Below are 11,938 nucleotides of genomic sequence, written 5' to 3' on the forward strand. Positions count from 1 at the left end.
ATCCATTCAAAATAGTAGTGTAACCGTACTTATACGTCTTTAAAATGGGATTGTATTGGAGCCAAAACTGGAAGCCATCTATTACTGACAGACATAATGCAATTTCTGCCTGGGTTAATCCCTTACCAAAATAAAAGTGGATGCGCTGATCCACCGTGGACTCTGCCACCTCAGCCATACTGTCAATCTATCATCAATACTGATCCACCGTGGGCTCTGCCACCTCAGTCGTACTGTCAATCTATCATCAATACTGATCCACCGTGGGCTCTGCCACCTCAGTCGTACTGTCAATCTATCATCAATACTGATCCACCGTGGGCTCTGCCACCTCAGTCGTACTGTCAATCTATCATCAATACTGATCCACCGTGGACTCTGCCACCTCAGTCGTACTGTCAATCTATCATCAATACTGATCCACCGTGGGCTCTGCCACCTCAGTCGTACTGTCAATCTATCATCAATACTGATCCACCGTGGACTCTGCCACCTCCGTCGTACTGTCAATCTATCATCAATACTGATCCACCGTGGACTCTGTCTCCTCAGCCATACTGTCAATCTATCACCAATACTGATCCACTCTGTTTATAGAGCTTATCTTGTGATCTCGACAAGACAACTTTTGTTATGTTGTGATCTTGAGATAAATAAGTTGTGACTTCCGTACAACCCTTTTGTCACGTTCGTCATGGGAATTGGACCAAGGCGCAGCGGGAATGTGTATACTCATCTTCTTTATTGTGAAGAAAACCAAAATAAACACTTAAACAAAAACAATGATGAAAAAACAGTCCTGTGAGGCACATAGCTAAACACACGGAACAACTACCCACAAAAACCCATAGAAAAACACCCCTACTAAATAGGACCTTCAATTAGAGGCAACGAGGAACAGCTGCCTCCAATTGAAGGTCAACCCAATAAACTAAACATAGAAATAGAAAAACTAGAACGAACATAGAAATATACTAACATGAACCAAAAAACCCAGAAACACATAAAACAAACATCCCCTGCTACGTCCTGACCAAACTACAATAACAAATAACCCCTTTTACTAGTCAGGAGGTGTCTTACACGTTACATTTGACTGTTTTATGAGGATATTTTAATGTTTCATGACGTGACTGTTAGCCCAGTACACTGAAAAGCTCCTATTTATCTTTATGGTATTTTACGAGCTTCTGTCTTCGTGTCATTTCACAATGAGTCTCGTTTCTTCTATGATATTGTTCCTTGTAAATCCGTTGTCAAGTTCAGTTATTTTTTTCTTGGTTTACATAATACAGTGTATAAAAAAACCATGCCGTCTGAAAACATTATACAATGATTTTATTCCTGCGGTATATTGTGCTGTATATTTTATTGTGCTGTATATAACTGTGCTGTATTTGTCATTGCCCTACAATGTCTGTAAGGCACCGTTACATACTCAGTCATGCTCTGTAATAAACGGGTTTTATTGGTGCTTTCAGACGAGCCCCTCTCCATCTGTGTATTTGTAAACCATGATAAAGCAAAGAACAAGGACAAAAAGGCTAATGACCTGCCACTCCAAGAAGAACATGTGATATCTGTTTGACTTAGTGTTTTAATGTTTACCAACATACACCTGTGTTTATGTGCTTTTACATAGTTAACCCACAGGACAAACCTTCTGACAGTACAGATGACACTACAACAAAAACATCAGTAAAAATGCTCAAATAACAACTCTCATGGTAGGCACAATAATCAGGCTTCGCTCAACTACAGCACATCACCAATAGGACAGAGGGAATGTCAGTGTCTGTGTGTGAGTGTGAGTGTGAGTGTGTGTATGTGTGTGTGTGTGTGTGTGTGTGTGTGTGTGTGTGTGTGTGTGTGTGTGTGTGTGTGTGTGTGTAACATGTCAGTTATACCCAAGCTTGTCCCGTCCTATATCCTTGACATCCGTTGTTCATATTGTAGCTCATGTTCTTGCCTTCATACAGTACTTGAGCAGGGGTACCCAGGTTGCAGTGTTAAAGCTAATTTCCTGCTATTCTACACATGTAGCTATGGTTTATATGTGATCTCTATGTGACTCAAACATCTCAACAAAACCTAGCTAAAAAAACGTTAGCTGACATGGCTATTGATCTTTACCTAATACCTAATAAATAGGTATGCAATGACCGGAGGAAATCTGCTGATGCACTACTCAGTTTCAAAGTTGCACTTTGTGCATTCTACTATTACAACTTTCAAGAGTAAGTTGAAGGCCTGACTGACTTCTTTTTGTTTGGCATTTGTTCATCTCCCCCTATGTCTTTGCACCCCTGGATGGAAATGTGTGAATAACTGAATAGAGGTTGGAAAATAAGGGAAGCGCCACCTATTTGTGTTATAAAACCTATAGCAAGAGCCCAGAGTTGTTCCTGATCCACCACTGGATTAGGGACAAGAATGTTTCCTGATCATGTGACCAGGAAAAACTAGGAACAACTCTGGGCTCTTGCTATAGGTTTTATAACACACATAGGTGGCGCTTCCCTTATTTTCCAACCTCTATTCAGTTATTCACACATTTCATTTGAATGGAAAGGAACCAGCTGAATGGGATTTTATTTTGTTTCTAGATATACCCAACACTATTTTAGAGTAGATACAGTATTTAGCGAATATATTCACTGATAGAATTAAACCCACATTTGATCTGAAAGGACATGACTCGAAGGTAATTTAATTTGGAAACCAAATGTGCTGGCACACATTAACGTCTTGTCACACACACACACACACACACGTGGAAATGTGAGGTCAACGCACTGAAGTACACTGAGGCCCCAACACAGGTCCAGGGGTCAGGTCAGCCTGAAGATACATGATAAACACCAAGTGTGTGTGTGTGTGCGTGAGACACTGTGTTTTTGGACTTTAGAAATGCCTTTGGTACTGAAAGACACTAAATGTGCAGTGTTCTATGAAAGACACAGCAGAGGTAACCGCTGGTACAAGTCTAAAACTGACAAGCCCCCAACGAATAAACCAATCAGAGTTTACTCTCGTCACGAAACATATAGTTATCTTGGACATAAGTTTAAAAAAAAAGTACACTCTTTTTTCTCCCCAATTTCATGGTATCTAATTGGTAGTTACAGTCTTGTCTCAACACTGCAACTCCCGTACGGAGTCAGGAGAGGCGAAGGTCGAGAGCCGTACATCCTCCGAAACACAACCCAACCAAGCCGCACTGCTTCTTGACACAATGCCCACTTAACCCGGAAGTCAGCCTCACCAATGTGTGGGAGGAAACACCGTACACCTGCCGGCCGTGTCAGCATGCACTGCACCCAGCCCACCACAGGACTCCCTAGTGCGCAATGGGACAAGGACATCCCTGCCGGCCAAACCTTCCCCTAACCCGGACGACGTTGGGCCAATTGTGCGCCGCCCCATGGGTCTCCCGGTAGAGGCCGGCTGCGACAGAGCCTGGACTCGAACCCAGAATCTCTAGACCACTGAGCCACTCGGGAGGCCCTTCTTGAACATACGTTTAATGTTGCTGGCGAGAGGGGGGAACAAGTTGAGAAGCTTGTCCATGAGTATTCAACCAGGCTTTATATGATTGACATTTCCTCTCTGCCTGTGGTCATGAAGCTAGAAGCTGTGAGAGAGGTAGTCCTAGTAAAGATTCAACATCTGCTTACAAATGTGCCTCTCCCACAGAAGTTTCTGAGGGAAATGAATAACAAAACTGTTCAGGTGGTGAGAAAGTGGCCATGCTTAAACACACACCACACGTGACGTTGTCTTCCTGAGCCAAAAAGAGGGGGGTTTAGAAGTCCGGAATATTGAGTGGATTTACACTGCTACCAGACTGACTCACCTGTTGGACATGCTCAACAGTGAAAATGTGCGAGCCTCCGTCCTTCTGGACCCACGGAGGAAGGTTCCATTGGTCAGGGACACTGAGGACAACTTCCTGGGCTTCAGGAGGAAGGTTCCATTGGTCAGGGACACTGAGGACAACTTCCTGGGCTTCAGGAGGAAGGTTCCACTGGTCAGGGACACTGAGGACAACTTCCTGGGCTTCAGGAGGAAGGTTCCATTGGTCAGGGACACTGAGGTCAACTTCCTGGGCTTCAGGAGGAAGGTTCCACTGGTCAGGGACACTGAGGACAACTTCCTGGGCTTCAGGAGGAAGGCCAATGGAAAATTGGACACTCATGCTGTGGACTTCGGCGTCTGGTCAGACTGGCCGGACCTCAACGACCTGTGCAACAGGACTGGAGTGGAGCTCAGGTGGACACGGACTGATATGCAAACTGAGCCAGTGACTGCCTCTGATGCAGTTGCGGCAGATCGCTGTGTTGTTGTGGAGGCTTCTGTCACCTATGATTGAACATCTCATCCTACATCCATGACACTTCCTGGTATCAGACGGATGCAGCTACTGCAACACTGGACCGGCCTGAGGCTGCTGGGGAAACTTGCTGCTCTGGACTATGCTGACAACTCTGTCTCCCATTCCATGTACCAGAATGCTGCCATTGGTAAGGACATTCTCACCTTTACTGGTAACCTGTTAGGGATAGGGGGCAGTATTTTCATGGCGGATAAAAAATGTACCCGATTTAATCTGGTTATTACTCCTGCCCAGAAACTAGAATATGCATATAATTAGGAGATTTGGATAGAAAACACCCTAAAGTTTCTAAAACTGTTTGAATGGTGTCTGTGAGTATAACAGAACTCATATGGCAGGCCAAAACCTGAGAAGATTCTATATGGGAAGTGCCCTGTCTGACCATTTCTTGGCCTTCTGTAGCCTCTTTATCAAAAATACAGGATCTCTGCTGTAACGTGACATTTTCTAAGGCTTTCATTGGCTCTAGGAAGGCGCCAGAATGTGGAATGATAACTCTGCAGTCTCTGGGTGAAAAACAGCAGGGGTTTTGGAGAGTGGTACTTCTGAGAACAATGGCACTGGCGCGCGCGTGCATGTGACGACTCCATTTTCTTCTTTCAGTGTTTGAACAGATACAACGTCTCCCGGTTGGAATATTATCACTATTTTACGAGAAAAATTGCGTAAAAATTGATTTTAAACAGCGTTTGACATGCTTCGAAGTACGGTAATGGAATATTTTGCATTTTTTTGTCACGAAACGCGCCGGCGCGTCACCCTTCGGATAGTGACTTGAATGCACGAACAAAACGGAGCTATTTGGATATAACTATGGATTATTTGGAACCAAAACAACATTTGTTGTTGAAGTAGAAGTCCTGGGAGTGCATTCTGACAAAGAACAGCAAAGGTAATCCAATTTTTCTTATAGTAAATCTGAGTTTGGTGAGTGCCAAACTTGGTGGGTGTCAAAATAGCTAGCCGTGATGGCCGGGCTATATACTCAGAATATTGCAAAATGTGCTTTCACCGAAAAGCTATTTTAAAATCGGACACCGCGATTGCATAAAGGAGTTCTGTATCTATAATTCTTAAAATAATTGTTATGTTTTTGTCAACGTTTATCGTGAGTAATTTAGTAAATTCACCGGAAGTTTTCGGTGGGTATGCTAGTTCTGAACAAAACATGCTAATGTAAAAAGCTGGTTTTTGATATAAATATGAACTTGATTGAACAAAACATGCATGTATTGTATAACATAATGTCTTAGGAGTGTCATCTGATGAAGATCATCAAAGGTTAGTGCTGCATTTAGCTGTGGTTTTAGTTTTTGTGACATATATGCTAGCTTGAAAAATGGGTGTGTGATTATTTCTGGCTGGGTACTCTCCTGACATAATCTAATGTTTTGCTTTCGCTGTAAAGCCTTTTTGAAATCGGACAATGTGGTTAGATAAAGGAGAGTCTTATCTTTCAAATGGTGTAAAATAGTCATATGTTTGAGAAATTGAAATTATAGCATTTTTAAGGTTTTTCGTTTTTCGCGCCAGGCGCTACCATTGGATATTGGCGAGGCGTTCCGCTAGCGGAACGTCTGTCCCTATCAGGTGAGGCAGCAAATTCTACCAACAAAATATAATCTAGCACTCTGGTACCCTGTAATGATACATTTTGTATTCTACATGAGTCAAATGTAATGGAGTCCATTGCCCATGTTGTGAATGGCTGCTGTTCATACAATGATTTGTACATTGCTAGACATGACCGCCTTGTTGAACTGATAGCCAACGAGGTGAAACAAGTAGTCTCACCAACAGCACACATGCATAAACATTGTTGTGTAAGGTGATGCTGGTTTGATGTTGATGACTATGTTTCTTCCTGTGGGCCAAATACACCAGATATTGTTGTTGTGGGGGGAGACTGTAACGGTCGTCGTATGGAGTAGACCAAGGCGCAGCGGGTTGAGTGCTCATATTTAACTTTTATTGAACACATAAAAAAACAAGAAAACGAACGAACAACAAACAGTCTTGCAGGCTAAACACAGCAGTGCAAAAACAACTTCCCACAACGGACAGATGAAAACAGGGCTACCTAAGTATGACTCCCAATCAGCAACAACGATGTACAGCTGTTCCTGATTGAGAGCCATACCAGGCCAACACAAAGAAATACACAACATAGACAGAGCATAGAAATACAAAACATAGAACATAACCAAAAACCCCGGAATACTCTAAACAAACACCCCTCTACATAAACACATATCCCAACAAACCCCAAACCACATAAAACAAACACCCCCCTGCCACGTCCTGACCAAACTACAATAACAAATAACCCCTTTACTGGTCAGGACATGACAGAGGCCAGGGGGAGGTGCTCATTTTGGAGGTGCGCTGCTCATTGGACGGCTACATGGAGAAGACCTTTGCAGAGGAGCTTCTTAAATATCAGCTCCTTGTGGCACGCTTGGACAGCCTCGGGTGGTGGTGCTAGCTGGTGGCTCTGATATTTGGCAGTCTCGGCCACGTACACAGGCTTGCAGTGTGTGGCCTCCAGATTGCGGGCCTGACAAAAACTAGGGCAAAGCAATTGGCTATGTACTGCTTTGTTTCAGCTGTCATGGGCAGCCTAGCTGTTTGGAGAAGGAGGTGCTTTCTGTACCCTTGAGGGCCATGCTACAGGGACCTTTGAAATGTTTGGATCGTTTTTTTAGTAAATTTGATTGGTGGATTCAAATAAAGTATTTAAAATGTGTGTGTGTGTGTACACAACTATCTGGGGATAGAATAAAAGCAGAATGGAGGATGAAAGATGGTGGTCTAATGCAGTTCCACCATTGGCTGTAACTAGTTCATTCATATCTGGGGTGTGATCCTCCATCCATCATTAAGATATTTATAGCCTCAGTTACTCATATCCATCATTAAGGTATTTATAACCTCAGTTACTCATATCCATCATTACGGTATTTATAACCTCAGTTACTCATATCCATTATTAAGGTATTTATAACCTCAGTTACTCATATCCATCATTACGGTATTTATAACCTCAGTTACTCATATCCATCATTACGGTATTTATAACCTCAGTTACTCATATCCATCATTAAGGTATTTATAACCTCAGTTACTCATATCCATCATTACGGTATTTATAACCTCAGTTACTCATATCCATCATTAAGGTATTTATAACCTCAGTTACTCATATCCATCATTACGGTATTTATAACCTCAGTTACTCATATCCATCATTACGGTATTTATAACCTCAGTTACTCATATCCATCATTACGGTATTTATAACCTCAGTTACTCATATCCATCATTACGGTATTTATAACCTCAGTTACTCATATCCATCATTACGGTATTTATAACCTCAGTTACTCATATCCATCATTAAGATATTTATAACCTCAGTTACTCATATCCAACATTAAGGTATTTATAACCTCAGTTGCCCATAGAAATACTAGACTACATGCCCTGGCAAAGACCTCAAAAGAACATGTCTGTCAATACGTTCAATAGAGGTTAAACAAACAAAGCATTATGGTCAAATCCAGATGCAAATATACTCCAATAGCACGTTTGGCGGGGTACTTGATAAAGTGGTTTCAACGAGTTTGCCAACTTACTTTTGTAAACATTAACTACGAACACACACATATTTAAACTGACCCGAGAGGTATTTCACAGCCGATCGAAAACAAATTGTCACGTCCTGACCAGTAAAGGGGGTTATTTGTTATTGTAGTTTGGTCAGGGCGTGGCAGGGGGTGTTTGTTTTATGTGTTTCGGGGGTTTTGGTTTATGTTCTATGTTAGTATATTTCTATGTTTGTTCTAGTGTGTCTATTTCTATGTTTAAGTTTCTTGGGTTGACCTTCAATTGGAGGCAGCTATTCCTCGTTGCATCTAATTGAAGGTCCTATTTAGTAGGGGTGTTTTTCCATGGGTTTTGTGGGTAGTTGTCTCCGTGTATTGTCAGTGAACCTTACAGGACTGTTTTTCGTCGTTTGTTTAGTATAAGTGTTTTTGTTTTTGTTTTTCTTCAGTAAAAGGAAGATGAGCATACATATACCCGCTGCGTTTTGGTCCACTCACTATGACGATTATGACAGAACTACCCACCAAAAAAGGACCAAGCAGCGGAGGAAGGAGCAACAGGAGAGCTATCTCGAGTCCTGGACATGGGAGGAGATACTAGCTGGAGAAGGACCATGGAGTAAGGCTGGAGAGGACCGGGAACGTTATGCCGGAACACAGCTGGCAAGGAAGCCTGAGAGGCAGCCACTAAAAATGTTTTTGGGGGGGCACACGGGGAGATTGGCTAAGTCAGGCAATAGACCTGAGCCAACTCCCCGTGCTTATTATGGGGAGCAACTGATCAAGAAGGCACCGAGCTATGCGGAAATGCGCACTGTATTGCCCAGACGCAGTCAAAGACCGGTGCGGTGGATACCAGTTCCCCGCAAGTGCCGTGCTAGAGTGGGCATCCAGCCAGGGAGAAGTGCGCCGGCGCAGCACATCTGGCCACCAGTGCGTCTCCTAGGCCCAGACTACCCTGCGCCTGCTCTACGCACGGCAGCCATCAGTCCTCAGCAAAGCCCAGTTCGCCCTGCGCCAGCACTCCACCCGTGCAGGGCTACGCTGACAAGCCAGCCAGTAGGGGTTGTGCAGGCTGTGCGCTCCAGACCTCCAGTGCGTTTTCAAGACCCGGTGTATCCTGTTCCTGCTCCTCGCACTAGCCCTGTGGTGCGTGTTATTGTTCTGGCGCCTCCAAAGCCAGCACCACGCATCAGGCCTTTAGTGTGCCTGCCCAGTCCAGTACGTCCTGTTCCTGCACCTCGCACTAGCCCTGTGGTGCATGTCACTAGTCTGGCGCCTCCAAAGCCAGTCCCACGCATCAGGCCTTCAGTGCGCAGTCCCCGTCTAGAGCTTCCGGCGACAGTGCCCCGTCTAGAGCTTCCGGCAACAGTGCCCCGTCTAGAGCTTCCGGTGACAGTGCCCCGTCTAGAGCTTCCGGCGACAGTGCCCCATCCAGAGCTTCCGGCGACAGTTCCCCGTCCAGTGCTTCCGGCGACGTCCCACAGTCCGGAACCGACAGAGACGGCCCACAGTCCGGAACCGACAGAGACGGCCCACCAGTCCGGAACCGACAGAGACGGCCCGCCCGTCCGGCGCAGCCAGAGTCGGCCCGCCAGTCCGGCGCAGCCAGAGTCGGCCCACCAGTCCGGCGCAGCCAGAGTCGGCCCTCAGCCCGGAGCCTTCAGCGGTGGGCTACAGCCCTGAGCCTTCAGCAGGGGTGGACAGGTTAGAGTGGGGATTAAGCCCGGAGCCAGAGCCACCTCCGTGGGGGGAGGTTTGGGAAGGGGGGGTGTAGCACAGGAACCGTCGGTGACGGTGGCCACCCTCCCTTCCCTCCCTCCCTTTATTTGGGGTTAATTTTGTGTTTTGTTTAAGGTGCATACAGGGTCTGCACCTTTGGGGGGGGGGGGGTACTGTCACGTCCTGACCAGTAAAGGGGGTTATTTGTTATTGTAGTTTGGTCAGGGCACGGCAGGGGGTGTTTGTTTTATGTGTTTCGGGGTTTTTGGTTTATGTTCTATGTTAGTATATTTCTATGTTTGTTCTAGTGTGTCTATTTCTATGTTTAAGTTTCTTGGGTTGACCTTCAATTGGAGGCAGCTGTTCCTCGTTGCCTCTAATTGAAGGTCCTATTTAGTAGGGGTGTTTTTCCATGGGTTTTGTGGGTAGTTGTCTCCGTGTATTGTCAGTGAACCTTACAGGACTGTTTTTCATTGTTTGTTTAGTATAAGTGTTTTTTTTTGTTTTTTTTTTCAATAAAAGGAAGATGAGCATACATATACCCGCTGCGTTTTGGTCCACTCACTACGACGATTATGACACAAATCCTAATTTGTACGATATTTTGAGAGTATTTCTTTTTATCAGAGGTTGTGAGTTATGATGTGTTGCACAGTAGGATATGAAACTCTGGAGGAAGGTGTGGAGTCAGAGTAGAACATCTTCCTCCTAATCTGGACTTCAGTCTGTCTAAACCTTGTAGTACAGTCTGTCCGAGCCAAGACAAGACAATCACTACCAATAAAACCGGCAGTATATTGCAATACTAAGTCCAAAATGAATTCACTGCAACGGACAGTTTTATACAGAGGCGTGATCACATTGAACTCCCTTCCATCTCAAATTAGTCAAGCAAACAGCAAAATTACCTTGAAAAAAAAACTGATTAAAAAACAAGCGAGGTACTGTGAGGGGACACACACACACATAATGTTTGTTGTTGTATTGTTTGTATAATGTTGTTGTATTGTTTGTATAATGTTGTTGTATTGTTTGTATAATGTTGTTGAATTGTTTGTATGTTTTGTATTTAAAATGAGTGTGACCGTCGTTGTCTATCAGTGTATCAGTGTTTTGTTACTTGTTATGATTGATGTTTTTTGTGGACCCCAGGAAGAGTAGCTGCTGCTTCTGGTAAAGCTAATGGGCATCCTAATATACAAATACTGTCCCTACTAAATCAGATTACAAGTGTGTTTTGTGGGTGTGAGGGAAGAGACTTGATTTATTGATGGGTAAAACAATTCATACAGTTAAACTATTTAGAAAAAAACATTTTAAACTACAAAGAACTTTGAAGGATGGCACATGAAAACAGGACATAACACTCAGGAAAGGTAGAGATGTCTACTCAACCCAGGATGATTGACCTAGGGAAAAAGTGCAGCTGGGTGACTGGCCTGAGTAAACACTTTCACTGTACTTTCATTGCCGACCACACACGCGCGCACGCACGCACGCATGCACACACACACACACACACACACACACACAGAGAGAGAGAGAGAGAGAAACATACACACACAGAGAGAGAGAGAGAGAAACATACACACACACACACACACACACACAGAGAAACACACACACACACAGAGAGAGAGAGAAACATACACACACACACAGAGAGAGAGAAACATACACACACACACACACACACAGAGAGAAACATACACACACACACACACACACAGAGAGAGAGAGAGAAACATACACACACACACACACACACACACACACACACAGAGAGAGAGAAACATACACAAACACAGAGAGAGAAACATACACACACACACACACACACAGAGAAACATACACACACACACACACAGAGAGAGAGAGAGAGAGAGAGAAACATACACACACACACGTTGGTTTTACTATCCAAGTGGGGACCAAAACATTTATTCCCATTCAAAGTCCTTTTTTCCCTAACCCTTAACCCTAAACCTAACCCTTACCTTAACTCCAAACCCCTAACACTAAAACTAAACCTAACCCTAACCTTAATTCTAACCCAAACCTAATTGTAACCCTAACCCTAACTCTAAATGTAACTTGGCGGCAGTGTAGCCTAGTGGTTAGAGCATTGGACTAGTAACTGAAAGGTTGCAAGTTTAAATCCACGAGCTGACAAGGTACAAATCTGTCGTTCTGCCCCTGAACAGGCAGTTAACCC

Source organism: Salmo trutta, chromosome 30, assembly GCF_901001165.1.
Source record: "Salmo trutta chromosome 30, fSalTru1.1, whole genome shotgun sequence".
Taxonomy (NCBI): domain Eukaryota; kingdom Metazoa; phylum Chordata; class Actinopteri; order Salmoniformes; family Salmonidae; genus Salmo; species Salmo trutta.